The 14,808-nt window shown below is 43.7% G+C and overlaps 1 pseudogene; it reads left to right on the top strand.

Annotated features, from left to right (window-relative positions):
- The first annotated feature begins 11,657 nt into the window (after positions 1–11,657).
- On the top strand, positions 11,658–14,397 carry LOC146829829 (28S ribosomal RNA; annotated as a pseudogene).
- The last annotated feature ends 411 nt before the right edge of the window (positions 14,398–14,808 follow it).

Raw genomic sequence — 14,808 nt, 5'->3', positions numbered from 1 at the left:
TGCCTTGCACACTGTGCAGCATGCCTTAAATCTGCATCTTTGCACCACTGGCACCCAGTGGAGGTCCTTTGTCATCCGCGTGATAGAGCCCCCTCTGGGCAGCTGAAGTATCAGCCTTGTAGCCTGGTTTTGGATTAACTGAAGTTTATGCAAATGGGATTTCGGGAGGTCCAGATAGAGAGAGTTTGCGTAATTATTTCTGGACATAACCAAAGCCAAGATAATTTGCATCAGGATCTCCCTTGTAAGGAATTTCCTAATCTTTTATATCTGATGCAAATGCAGGAATCAGGCCGAGGTCACTGCACTGACCTGCTGTTCACATGATAGGTCCTCATCTATGAGCACCCCCAGGCTTTTTACTGCTCTTTTCGAAGTGGGAGGGGAACCCATCTCACTTGGCCACCACACAGGGTCCCACCAGTCAGCTCGATTCTTGGTAAGGACTATCTCAGTTTTATCCAAGTTAAGTTTCAGGTGGTTGTCATTCAACCATCCCGGATGAATAGCATGGTGTTTTGAAAGTGCTGCCTAGCTGCATCGCTATCATTGATTAAAAACAGCCGTTGCATATCATCAGCATAGTTGAAGACGTTCTCTCCCATCATTTTATGGGATCTGACCATAGGTTAAATACAGATATTGAATAAGTGGGGGGAAAGAGAAGACCCCTAGGACACTCTACAGCTCAAATTAACCTCTTTAGAGGAATAAGGGAAGAGTCTCACTGATTGGGATCCATCCTTCAGGAACGATATCATCCAGTTTAATGCTGTGCCCCGTAACCCCGTGGCCCTGACACGGTCAGCCAGCAAAGTGTGGTCCACCGTGTCAAAGGCCGCCGACAGGTCAAGTAGCACCAGAGCTTGTGTGTTCCCCTTATCCACTTCTCTTCGCAATTCGCCCAACACCGATGTGACCACTGCTTCAGTCGAGTGTGCTGCTCGAAACCCCGCCTGACATGGTTCCAGAAACTCCAACTTCTCTATGAAAGCGCAGGGATGGTAAGCAACATGGGTTTCCAACATTTTAGCTAAATACAGGAGTAGAGACACTGGATGAAAGTTCTTCATATCTGAGGGGTCTGCTCCCGCTTTCTTCAGGAGGGGTATAATAACTGTTTTTTTTAAGGATTTAGGAACCAGGCCTCAGTCAATAGAGTCATTATGAAATTATAGGAGACTGTCTCAGCAAGAGGATGCTACCTCTCTAAGGACCCTCAGGGGGGCAGATGTTGTTAGGTGATCCTGACTTGACTTTAATCATTAACTCCATAAGATTGTCTTGTGAAACGTTAGGGAGATGCAAGAGCGTATGGCTGTTTATGTCACCTGGTGGTAAGTGGGAAGCGGATGAGCCCAAGGAGATGCTCTTTTTTATTGCTGCAATTTTTTTCACAAAATAGGCGTTTAAAGTGTTACACAAACTCTGTGAGGGTGTGACAGTTAGTGTCACCCTCTCTAGATTAGATAGTTCATTAACAATCCTAAAAATCTCCTTGGATTTAAATATTGGCTTCAATATTTTACTCTTGAAGTAGCTTACTTTGGTTTGCCTTATGAGTGACTTATACTTTTTGATTTTTTGGAGATATCTGGTTCTCAGAGCTGGCGAGTATTCCGACCACCATTTCCTTTCTGCTCGTCGAAGGTTGTGTTTCGCCATTCTCAGATCTACAGGCAACCATGTATTGGCCTTGTGGCTTCTCGTCTTCTTGGAGCTATGACTAAAGGCGTGGGTGTCACTAGCCCCGTTCAGACAGTTAAAAACATTTTGCACATAACCTTCAACATCCTCCATGGGAGCCGGAACGGATTTCCTTAGGACCTCACAGAACTCCGTAAGGTTAACCTGAGCCCAGTTCCTAAATGAGATCGCCGGTCCCCTTGGAGGGCTTATCTCCTTTGGCTTAGTTACTGAAAAGGAGATCAAATGATGGTCTGACCACCCACACGGGGCTATGCTCAAGTGTTTTAGGCCCTGTAGCAGGCCAGCTTGAATATCAAGGCAATCAATTACCAGATAGAGAAAGGTTCAGTGATGTACTTGGGCCACCTAGTAAGTGTAGACCATATGAAATCTATCCAGTCCAAAATCCAGGCCATCCTGCATTGGGAGGCCACTAAGACCCAGACACAGGGGTCAGGACTAGGCCTGGGCAGTAAATTCCGTTCCGTTCGCGGAATTTGCGGAATTTGGGTAATTTCGCGTTCCGCGGAGAACGCGAAATTGCCCAAAAATCTGCGTTCCGCGACTTCGCGAAATTTTTTGCTTGTTCGCGTTCTCAATATGCGTGTTCGCGAGATATTTCACCCCGAGCACGCAAATAGCGATCACGAACAGGAAAAAAGTATCGCGAACAAGCAATTCTGCGTGTTCGCGGAATTTCTGCGTGTTCGCGGAGATTTTTTACCGTTTCGCGGAGATTTGCGGGACGCGATTACGCAAATTCCGCCCACCCCTAGTCAGGACCTTTCTTGACCTGACTGGACATCACAGCAGATATGTTTGGAATTATAGGACCATTGTGGCTCCCCTGACAGAACTTAACTCAAAGAAGCAGCCCAAAAAAGTCATTTGGACTCCAGAGTATCAGAAGGCCTTTGATACCATGAAGGAGACTGTGTGTTCAGCACCTGTGTTACTGGCCCCTGACTACACAAAGGAACGTATGGTTCAGACAGATGCTTCAGAACAAGGGATTGTTAGCACAAGTAATTGAAGAGTGGCTTAATAAGCCAGTTGCCTTCATTAGCAGTTGTCTCCTCCTGTGAAAACAAAGATGGAGTGCCATTGAGAACGAAGGCTTTGCTGTGGTCTGGTCTATAAATAGGCTGAGTCCATACCTGTTTGGTACTCACTTTCATGTTCAAACTGACCATAGACCTCTCAGATCTGTCAAGCAGATGACTGGGGAGAATCCTAAACTTTTGAGGTGGACCATTTCCCTATAGCTGATGGACTTTACAGTGGAACACAGACCTAGGACTGACTATGCCAAAGCAGATGGACTTGCCCAGCTTTTTGTAGGTCTGTGTGGAATTTTGTGGAGGTGCATAAAAACTCTGTGGAATTCTGAGAAGTTCTGCGGGCTGGCAGAATGTGCACAAACACTACTAAAGTACTTTAACACATAAAATAAAAACAAATTGCATCTTGTCGATCACACCAAACTCACTTCAGGTGTTCCTGGAAAGTCTCAAAACAGGATGGTGTAACATGCAGTCCTCTGACTCATATACTCCTGCCCTAATGCACCAACACATGAACATGTTGCCTGCAGATGGGGGTGCACAGAGCTGGTTGTAGGACGCCCTGGCTGGATACCTCAGCCCCAATATACCCTCCCTTCCCATCCATGAATGAAGTTGAACCCTGCTAACAGGCACAAATGGGGTATGGATGAGGCAATCCAACTGGTTGTGTGTCCCCCGTGCAGTGAGGCTGCCATGTTGTTCATTCAGGACTTTCTGCCAAAGGTCAGTGGGGTGCAGGCTCGTAGGTTCACTGTGTCATGCTCACGCCTTGTCCTGCAAGAGTGTGATCCAGCCAATGGAGCTTTGGTCATGGTGAGGTCTCTGAAGGAGTAAGGAGTGTTGACGTCCAAGCACTACCTAGGACAGCAGCAGCTGCAGAGTAGAGCAACACTTTCACCTCCCAGACAGGAAGTGCTGACCCTCTTCCTGGAACACACCTCCTCCCTGCCAGCAGCTGCACAGATGGAGCGCAGCTAGGTGAAATCAAGTAGGGGTGAGTGGCGACTGGCAAGCCACTCTCAGTGAGTGCGACAGTAAAGTCTGCCCCTCTGCAAGGTGGGTAGGCTTTGATGAACTCCATACTCCAAGTTAACCACAGACCAGTGTTCACTTCCCCCCCTAGTTTTTCTACTTAGCTTATGAGAACTACCAGGATGTCAGTCATTTGCTTTATTCGTCTTTCGTCAGAGGTTCTGTATGATAAAGTCATCTTTTTTTGCCCTGATCAGCCCATTGTTTTTTTTATTGACAGTGGTGGTTAGTGACTCTGATTGTGCCCTGTTCCCTGCTAACCAGGCCCATGGCCAGGGCACTGTTCAAAAGGTATATGGTATTTAGGTGTAATCATAATTGGTACTGACAACTTACCTGTAAACCTTACCTTATAGTAGTGTATATAGGTTTAGATGCCCCGTGGATTTAATGCACTTGAGTATGCAGTACTGTAGTACCAGCTGTCATTAAAAGGCAGCCTTGCTTTGCAGGCTGCTTTTAAGATAAAAAACTGTCCAAATTTGACTTTGGAACTAAAAGCACTTTCAAAGCCCTAAACTACCTTATTTTTACATTTGTTACCACTAAGGTCTACCCTAGGTGCCCCAAGGATAGAGTGCATTGTAGTAATAAGCAGGAACATTATAAAAGAAAAACAGCACATGTCATGTTTCCCTATAGTAGTACATTAGCTCTATATGCTTATTAAACAGTAATACAGCCTAACCTTTGACAGGAGTGAACTAAAAAGTTACAATAAATCCGGAGACTTGTAAAGGTTTGACTATTAATAACTATTGCAGGAAAGTAGTTTTATAAACTGCTTTCTTAAAGTTACCTAAAAACAGCCCTGTAGCAGCCACTTCTGATTGGTCACCCTTCGACTGGCTAAGTCAAGCTGCTCCAATGAGGTGTGCAGTGGTATGGGCTGGGACAAAGGAGATATTTGGTGGGAGGAGATCTGATGCCTGCAGATGCCAGCACAAGAAGGGGGCTGGGTAGCCAAACCTATCTTCAAAGGGAGAAAGATAGTGAGGAAAAGAGTCAGCCCCACTCCCCACTTCCAGCACCCCCATACAGATGGGTTCACCTGTAATTAAATTAAGCGAGTGGCTGGAAAGGGAGTGTAGAGAAAGGTTAGCTACATCTGTGGCTTGGTTTAGCCAGACATGAACCTCCTGGAAAGATTTTCTCCATTTAGATTTTTGTGGAACAGTCCTTTCTAGACCAAAAATATGCCAGACTTCTAATAAAGTGGTAATCAGATAACAATTCTGTAGTCGGTCTAGATTAGTTTTAGGGCTGATTTAGATTTGAGTGGATTGTTTACTCCATCCACAGACAAATACATCCCATTATATCTTATGATATCAGTCAGGCCACAAATCAAAGAAGCCCTTGAGGAGTTGGCCTCTGCACATGCAGGAATCAATGGAGTCATTGCCGTGCTACAGCAATGCTGATGGTGGCCTCGTTTATATAAACTTACTAGGTACTATGTTAGATAGTGTGACATTGTGTCAGCAGATTAAGACTACCTCTATCAAAAGACCCTTGCCAACTCCTTTCATGACCTTAAACATCCCCTTTCGGGTATTTACCTGGACAACCTTGGTCCCCTCAATTCAGCTAACCAAAAGAAAATACATATTGGTAATAATTGATGCATGTTCTCGATTCCTATGAGTTTGGCTACAGAGAAATGCAACCCCCACAGCAATTGTAAAAGATTTGCAGTGTTTAGTGCCAATCGGAGCATCTCCGTCATATCATTCAGATAAGGTCTGTTGTTCAGCTTTAAGACTTACAGAGATTCCATGTCTGTAGTTCAGTATCCAATTCAAACCTGAATAAAACAGGATTGCAGATAAGGCTGAAGGCGAGATTAAAAGCGCTGTGACAGCTTTGGTGCTCAGTTCAGGTTTCAGTTGGTACCATAACCTGGACGGAGTCCAAAGAGCATTAAATATCTTGCCAGGACCAATATCAGGAGGACGCACGTTGAAGACGCACCATTTAAAGTCAGTAAGACACCACCTATCACCTAGTTAATACATTCTATTATGTTATTGTCCTTTACAACATTTCATTTTTACAACTGTCAAAAATATGCACAATTTACATTTTTATATTTATGGAAGTTTCCTTCTTTCCACATATTTTTAAACACAAATGAAGTTATATCAGTACAGCTGATTGTAGAAATCCCCTTGGATGCTCTCTTCTGTGTGGCATCATGTCATTGAACAGAATGCGCAGTGCATTGATGCCAGGTTTAAGTTGTGTTTTATCTGTTTCCACACATCATCATTTCTGAATAGTGGTTCAAATATATCATTTAACAAATGTTACTTGGTGTGGGTTGGAGCCTGGCCAGCCACACCTGATAACAGTTACAGACACAATGCACTGTTGTTGCTTGGATATGACTTTACCTAGAAAAACAAAAAGAGGTGTTTTTCGAATTAGAAACAAGTTGGTTTCATTAAATGCAATGGACAGAGAGCAATAATTGACGGAAACATATGGACAATAATAAAGTATTGTTTTTAAAAGAGTTGTATGTAATACACACACTGTAGCATTGTACATCCTGCAAAGAAGTGCTTATTAAGTAAAGTGTTGAGCCAGTAGTTTTTTGCAAACTGTAGCATACGAGTAATAAAATATTCTATGATGTAGAATGGATATATGCAGAAATTTGCTGAAATAAAAATGTCTGGATGTTAAAAAAAATATCAAGTTAATATTTGCTTTGATATCAGCAAAGGCTTTGTTTTTATAACATGTGTTTTTAATTTAATGGTGTTTAAAGGCAGATAAAGTGAATAATAAAGTAAATAATTGGTAAATTGAACTACATTTTGTGACGATGATTAACAATTAATTTTAGATTCATTGGTTCAGTGTAAACTAATTTAGATATCTGCATTAGAAATATACTATGACACAGAAGGGAATTTTTGATTTTCACTAGTGTGATAGGACCCGGTCCCTTTTGGTCTAACCTGGGTAACTCTCTCCTTTCTCTGATCACATTGTGGGAGAAGCCTCCTTTTCCTTTTCCTGACAGCCGCAACAAAGAAAGTAGCAATACTAAAATATTCCCATGAATTATTCAGCATCTGTAAGTATAGTAATGCAAGTTTTACTTGCACAAAGCCTTTATCTTTTATTAACGGTAATATAAAACGTTTACGGACCCAATGGTAATAGTCACAAACATCATAAAATGCATATAGTTTTGAGTGGAGAAATCTTCCTAAATCATGAATTCAACCATCCGATAAGAGGGACACACATGGCTCTCCACATAAGGGGGAGCTAGTGTGGACTAGTTTGTATGCATACAGATCTCCTGCATGGGTAACGTGCCATCACTACATGCGGGGTGCTTGCTGTGCCCTGATTGGCTCAGTGTACCTGACTTCATGTGGAATCTAACTTTGTGGGATTTTGGGAACGTGTGTCTTTTACCAAATGTGTTTTATTGAGGCCAATTTCCTCAGACCTCTTTGTGGTGTACCTACCTATCTGAGCAATCGATCAGGGTTTTTCAACGCTGCACGTTTGTCTTTGGTTGAATTGTAACTTCAACTGTGACTTAGCAACCAATAGGCCTGGGTTTGGGTCAAAGGGCATGTCTTACCATGTATCTGTGACTCTGCAATGATTAAAGTTTCTTATGATGTGTACATAAAACATGGAGGTAATTGATAGCATATTTAGTGACATTCTCATTATTTTGTGTACAATTGTCAAAGTGTACATTGACAATGCTTTTACTGATATTGACACTGTTATGTGTGCATAGCTTATGTTGTACATCAATATTGGTACTGACATGTTCGTGCACGTGTATCTTCATGATGTACATTGACATCACATTTATTTGTATTTCCATTATTGTGCACACATATATCGGGGTCTACATTGACATTGATTTCACCAATATTAATAGTGTTGTCAAAGGACCGTGTGTCCTGCACGTAGCAATATCATTAGGAACATTCCTTGGCCCAGTATAGGTATAAAGTCTATACATTTAGATTTAAGCAAGCTATTGTCTCGTTTATTGCAAAAATAAGTCACTTCGACTTCAGTGTTTGAAGCTAATAATCTGCAAACACCCAGAACTTTCATCATCTCCTTGTGTTTGCTTTTTTTGTCCTAAGTTGGCAGGGTATACCCAGACGTGGGTCCCTTGCTCACTTTGCCACTGAATTCAACCTGGCCTGGCTGATGAGGGTTGTTACCCCATACCCAGGATGCTTATTTCCGGTCCAGCGAAGTCCTGGATTGGCAGTTCGGGATGGACTGTTCCCATGAGCTCCAGAGTCACAACTGATTTGAAAATAGCTGGGTCTGAACCAGTGTGGCAAAGTGAACTAAAGAACAATGATGGATTTAACCCAGATCTGTGACTGGGGTGAGTGTCTGAAAAGTTTCAACAATCCATCCACCATCTCCTTGTGTTTCCTTATCAGTGGTGACCTGAGCATGTTTGTGTCTGTGAAAGTCAAAGAGAAAACTGAAGAGTGGTGTAGATGCATACGTAGCAGAACTTTTTAGAAGGTAAGAAAATGGGCTCTAGGTGGTAAGATTAGTACAGTGATCTTTAAAGCTTTTAGCTAGCAGAGGAATTTTAAATTGGATAAAGGGTTTTTAAAGCCGAACAAAGGTTTTAAATCAATCTGAGGCCAGCAAAGAGTATTTGAAAGTTGTCTTTTGGCTGATAGAGCCAATAGAAAGAATCAAAAAGCAGTAAGAGGACTTCAGAAGGTAAATGTAAAGCTCTGAGAGGCAGTATAGGTGTCTAGGTATGTGTGAGTGAAATTAAAGGTATTTAGTAGTGTGAGAAGGCTGAAAAATAAGTCACAGATGACCAGGGGGCAGGAAGGATGGAATCATGGAGTAGAGTATAAATGGAAGTTGACAAACGTGAATACTTGGTAACTGGCAATTTCAAGCTTGTCAAGAAGCAAGAGAGTATTGAATACTAATTTTAGAATAGCTGATAAAGGGCTAGCCAAGTTGTATCCAAAGGACTGTGAGGACCAGCCCTGGATGGTCTGAAGTGACCTACCAGTTTGTTCTAGAACTGAATATCTTGGAGGGCCAGAGGAGGTGATCATGAAATTTTATGAGGTAGGAAAGGGTCTGAGCACTAATATTGGTTCTCTGAATGCTGACAAAAGATAAACATATAATGATCTGATGGCTAAAGGACTTTAACGCTGACAGAGAGGGTCTAATGATCTCTGATAAGAAAAAATGTGTAATATTTATTTACAGGAGGGTTCTTAAGAGTAATGCTGGCTACACTGATCCGAGTGCTTGCAGACATGCCTGAGAAACCCTGAAGGTGTATTAGGGGCTTTAACAGCCAGATGGGAGATATGGAATGTTATGACTGGCAGAGAAGATGGCCTATAGGGCCAGTGAGAATGGTATGTAAACTGGCAAGGGGCTTATGAGAGCTAGAGGTACTGGTTTGAGGCTATGAGAGTTATTTAAATTGATTAGATTTATAGTTGGGGTGTCTCATTCCGCCCCATCCTATACTGGCGGCGTCTATGGGTCACCCCCGAACTTAGGCTTTTTGCACTTGGCCTCATGGACATTATTAAATTGGACATTTGTCGCAAGGTCGAATGGCTCCGCAGGATCTATGAGTCGCTTCGGGACCTGGGCTTAAAAAACCTGTGGGAGGATCCTCAAAATGCTTGCTTCCCCACTAAACAAGTACTGAAGGCTTTGTACTGGGAAATGGTAGCTTCCCGAGTTTTCAGATCTACAGCACCGCTTTCACTATCTGGCATCTTCTTGGACTTTAAGGACACTATTTCCTTGGCACCCTTTTGGGACGATATTACCAATCCCTTGGACAGGAAGCTTTATTTTCAGTTCAGAGTTGGTAGTCTCCCAGTAAGAGAGTTTTCATCTAGATGGTCCACAGAAAATGTGCTTAATTGTCCCGGTTCTACTGCACCTATCGAATCTGTTAATCACTTTTTGTTCCAATGCCCTTCCTATGTAATTCCTCGACAGACCTGGCTTAAACCAATGTGCCGGACCTTGGGTACTAGAAATACCAAGGTGGCAGTTCGTATTTTACGGTCTGCTGAAATTTCACTTGTTTACATATCTGTTGCAAAGTTTCTTGGAAGGGCATGGGTGATTAGGAGCAAAATGTTGTCCTGATTAATTTCCCTTCCCTTGAATTGCTCAATTATTCTGTAAATATCTCTATTTATTTATTGTTTTAAACTATTCCAAAATATTTAAAATGTATTGTTTTGTAAATGTATGGAATCGGTATGCTTTTATGACAATCGTCGAATAAAGCTTTCTTGACTTGACTTGACTTGACTTGAGTTGGGGTGTCAAGAATGGGACTGTGAGCACCAGAAGAGCTGCTCTGGGGGTACTGAGTGTCAACAGGGGGGCTAGGTAATGGTCTGATGGCCAATGGTTAAGGTTACGAAAAAATGTGTTGGGTGTGGTTGAGTGGTCTCAGAATTGCCAGCGTGCTATGGCATGATTTATAATAGTTGAGGTTTTCTAATATTGGATCCACTGGAAAAGCATAGGATCCTTACCATATATTTGTCCAGTGGTCTGGTCCCTTCTTGGTCGACTGCAACACCTGGGGGACAGTGTTTGATACAGTGTAGGCACTCTGTTATGGCACCCTCTCAATGAGTGTTCTTCCAGACATTCTCAAACATGTACAGAAAGAACATGGGGCAAATCCTGTCCTGGATTTGGGGATGAAGCTAGTCTCTCATTTTCCTGTAGTCTCCGAAATGAATATTTCTAATGATAAAGGTGAGGCAGTGTCCTTAATTATTCACCAGTGGCTGTCCACCGTGGCTGAAGTTGAACACAAGTGTGAATTGCCTGTTATTATTTCTGAAGGTTATACTTCTTTGGGTCATAATAATTTGGGCAACAGACCCTCTGCGCAATATCTGGGTAAACCTCCTTGTGAAAAGGATAGTCGTCTGTTTTTTCCTAAGAACAACAGAAGTCCAATTCTCATGTCATTTGTGTTATTTCACTAAGCATTTTCAGAGTCCTGATACTGGTTCCTCTCATTCATTGAGGAATCATCAGATAAACAGTGACAGGATCCGAGAAAACAAGAAAGTTGCTTCCTTAACTGTGAAATATGCCACAGACGGTTGGAACCCTTCTCTTGGGCAGTGACTCTCCTCAACAGGGTGGCGGAAGTCACCGTAGTATGCCAGACATCTTTGTAACAATTGAAACAACTGATACCCACGTAGCGCAGCCTGATCAACTTTATCATTTGGACATTCAGAATAAAGGTGATAATAAATGCACTATTAATGCTTCTTTTTAGGACAATTTGACTTCTAATGACATTTTTTGGGCGGATGTCGATTGCCCTCCTGCTTTTGTTCTTGCTTGTCCTTTTGGTGAGGATGTGATCCTCCCATCATTTTCGCAAGATGGTTGGGTTAAGGATTCTCCACAACATGCTATTCCAATATGATATCCACCTCAACTGCAGCCTCAATAACCAATTTCTATTAAACATGACACAAAAGCATCCGTTAAAGACACACTTACTCAACTAGAATATCAGGCTGTATTTAACCCTGTGTCTCACCGATAAGTAATTTCGGGTTTTGAAGCCCAACAGTTCTTATTGAATGGTTTTAGATTAGCTTGAACCTTGGAAAGAACAGAATGCAAAAAAAACAGCAGGTCTGTGTGAAAGTACTGCATGTGAGTCGGGTTCAGATTCCCTAACATGGAGTGGCAGTGTCCAGTAAGCACTGGCTGGTCCTTCAAAATCTGGGGGATTTGGTATAAATCTCACACCGGGCTGCACCCATATCTGCACCAGGTCTCCAAGGTGAACAGCCTCTGGCATGTTGGAACAATGTAGGTAAGGGAAGTCGGCAAGTCAGATCTGTAACTTCGGGATAAGGATTGGCTCTAAGGGCTGGGTCGGTAGGGCTGGGGCATGAAGTGTGGCTGGGCAAGCATTGCGGCTGGGTGAGGAGCCTCCCTTCGGTGAAGCAGCGACTCTGGACGTGAGCTGGGCCATTCCTGTGGATCGCCCCAGGTGTAGGTCAACTCTCTTCCATGCCCCCTCCCCGGGGGCACGGGGCTGGCGTTCTGCATCGGCTGGAGCCTAGCAGCTGACTTAGAACTGGTGCGGACCAGGGGAATCTGACTGTTTAATAAAAAAAAAGCATTGGGAAGGCCCAAGGCGGGTGTTGACGTAATGTGATTTCTGCCCAGTGCTCTGAATGTCAAAGTGAGGAAATTCAATGAAGCGCGGGTAAACGGCGGGAGTAAAAATGACTCTCTTAAGTGAGAGTAACTATGACTCTCCTAACCTATTCTCAGTTGTAGTGGCCTTTACCTCCCAGTGGTCCTGCTGGTAACTGCCTCTATAGTGCTAGACTCTGCTTAGAGCACTCTATAGAGACAGGTCAAACAAGGTTCTATCATGGCGGCGAATATGATAGTGAGAAATGGCGAAGCAAACAAACACAATTCCAGATGGGGTAGTTCCTGGAGATTAAAAACCCCGTTAAGATGGCGTAAGGAGGTTCTGTCTTTTCCAGAAATCATTAACCTACTCACCGAATTTGACAAACCAGCACCCGCTTCAAACAATGCAACAAGCAACAATAATTCAGATCATGATATAGGCCCTAGTTCACCCTCCGTAGCAGAAGAAGACACAACAGTAGACCTCAGCAAAACCATCAAGTTAGTGGCATCCTCAGCCAAGAATTACATTGTTACAACCAAGTTTGTATGAGGTCAGCAAAGAATTAATAACAAAGAAAAGTGACTACACAAAATAGTCACATATTGGAAATACCCAAACGAAAAGTATAAATGTGACTTGTGTGGAGACATATTGGGAACTTTTAAAGAGTTGAGAAAACACGTCTCCAACAAGCAGAAAGGCTTCTATCTTAATACGTATTGCTCAGAATGTGACAAAGAAGCGGAATACCACAATATGGCATGCAATATATTATGCTGAGATGTACACTTTCTTGCAGCACACATGTCACCCTTATAAAACATATTGTTTTAAACTGTTGAATCATCAATATTTAAATGTGGTTATACAGTTACATAATAGTTCATAGTTGACACAAGATTTAGTATAGATGTGAATTTTATTGAAATGGCTTGAATGATGAACAGGTCTCAAATAATTACATACACATAATCACCACATACCACACATTGATTATTGATGTCCTGTTAATCATACTTTAATTTCTCAGGACTGTTTGTAGAAAATTTTAAATTGTTGGAATAGTCCTGCAGGGTGTACTATCTCTGGCCTATTCGTGATCCCAGTTCCAGTGAGGACAGCGCTCAGTGTGGCTGTAGTCTGGAGCGAACAAATGTTGTATTGTTGGAAGCAAAACTGATTTTATACTGATGGTCAGCATAATAACCCAGAATGAGCCACCGCGAGGTGGTACAGAAATAGCCAAATGCCTCGTCATCTAATTAGTGATGTGCATGAATGGATAAACAAGATTCCCACTGTCCCTACCTACTATGTAACGAAACCACAGCTAAGGGAACTTGCTTGGCAGAATCAGCGGGGAAAGAGGTACCCGTTGAGCTTGACTCTAGTCTGGCACTGTAAAGAGACATGAGAGGTGTAGGATAAGTGGGAGGCACTCAGGCTGCTGGTGAAATACCACTGCTCTTATTTTTTTTCACTTACCCAGTGAGGCGAGAGGGCGAGCCTCGTGGGGCTATCGCTTCCTGCTTAAAAGCACCCGGGCCCCTCTGGGCGCAACCCGCTAAGGGGACAGTGGCAGGTGGGGAGATTGACTGGGGCAGTACAACTGTCAAATGATAACACAGGTGTCCTAAGGCAAGCTCTGGGAGGACAGAAACCTCCCACGGAGCAGAAGGGCAAAAGCTCAGTTTTCAGCATGAATACAGATTGTGAAAGCGGGGCCTCACGATCCTTCTGACTTTTTGGGTTTCAAGCAGGAGGTGTCAGAAAAATTGCCGCAGGGATAATTGAATTGTGGAGACCAAGCGTTCATATCAACGTTGCGTTTTGATCTTTCGATGACGGTTCTTCCTATCATTGTGAAGCAGAATTCACCAAGTGTTGGATTGTTCACCCTCTAATAGAAAATGTGAGCTGGGTTTAGATCGTGGTGAGACAGGTTAGTTTTACCCTCCTGATGATGTGTTGTAATAGTTCCTGCTCCAGTGATTTGCATGTCGATCTAGTTGTTTCATGGTGCTGTTTCTAGAGGTCTGTTTTTCTTCTTGAGTCTATCCCTTCGCGCCGGGAAACCCATTGTGGGTGAAGCTACCATCTGTGGGATTATGACTGAATGCCTCTAAGTCAGAATCCTCCTAAACCATAACGATACTGCAGTGCCGTGGAGCCTCGGTTGGCCTGGGATAGCTGGCCTCTCTCGGGGGGCCAGTGCATAGAGCTGCTCGCTTGGGGACCACCTCCATCGCCCTTAGTACATCACAAGTTTGTGGGGCACCCGGTGCTAAATCATTTGTAGATGACCTGATTCTGGGTCAGGGTTTTATAAGTAGCAGAGCAGCTACCTCGCTGCGATCTATTGAAAGTCATCCTCTGAACCAAGCTTTTGTCTTTCCATGCATGGGTGCCTGCAGATTCCATCCTCCAGCAAGCCCAGGGGTGGGACCCTCTGCAGCTGGGATGGTGGGAGGGATGCGGAGGGGGCGATGTGGGCCTGCGGGAAGCTGCCTCCACCATGTGACCTCCGGCACGGCCTCTCCGTCCCGTCCCTGTGCCACTGGAGTGTAGGGATGGGGGCCACCATCCCTTGCAGGTCAGCAGGGTGACCAGATAGCGTGGACCAGCCTGCTCCCAAACAAGCCAAACAGGGAGGTGAGCAGCCCAGAGGAAGGAGCATCCTGAGCAGCAGCATCGGAGCACCTGGCCAGATGACCCTGCGGGCTAGGTGACCGGATGGCCCTGAGGGCCTGATGACCAGATGGCCCTGCGGGCTGGGTGACCAGGTGGCCCTGCAGGCAA

Source organism: Triturus cristatus, chromosome 5_2 (assembly GCF_964204655.1).
Source record: "Triturus cristatus chromosome 5_2, aTriCri1.1, whole genome shotgun sequence".
NCBI classification, from domain to species: domain Eukaryota; kingdom Metazoa; phylum Chordata; class Amphibia; order Caudata; family Salamandridae; genus Triturus; species Triturus cristatus.
The sequence above is the reverse complement of the archived record's forward strand: the minus strand, read 5'-3'. Positions and strand labels throughout refer to the sequence as shown.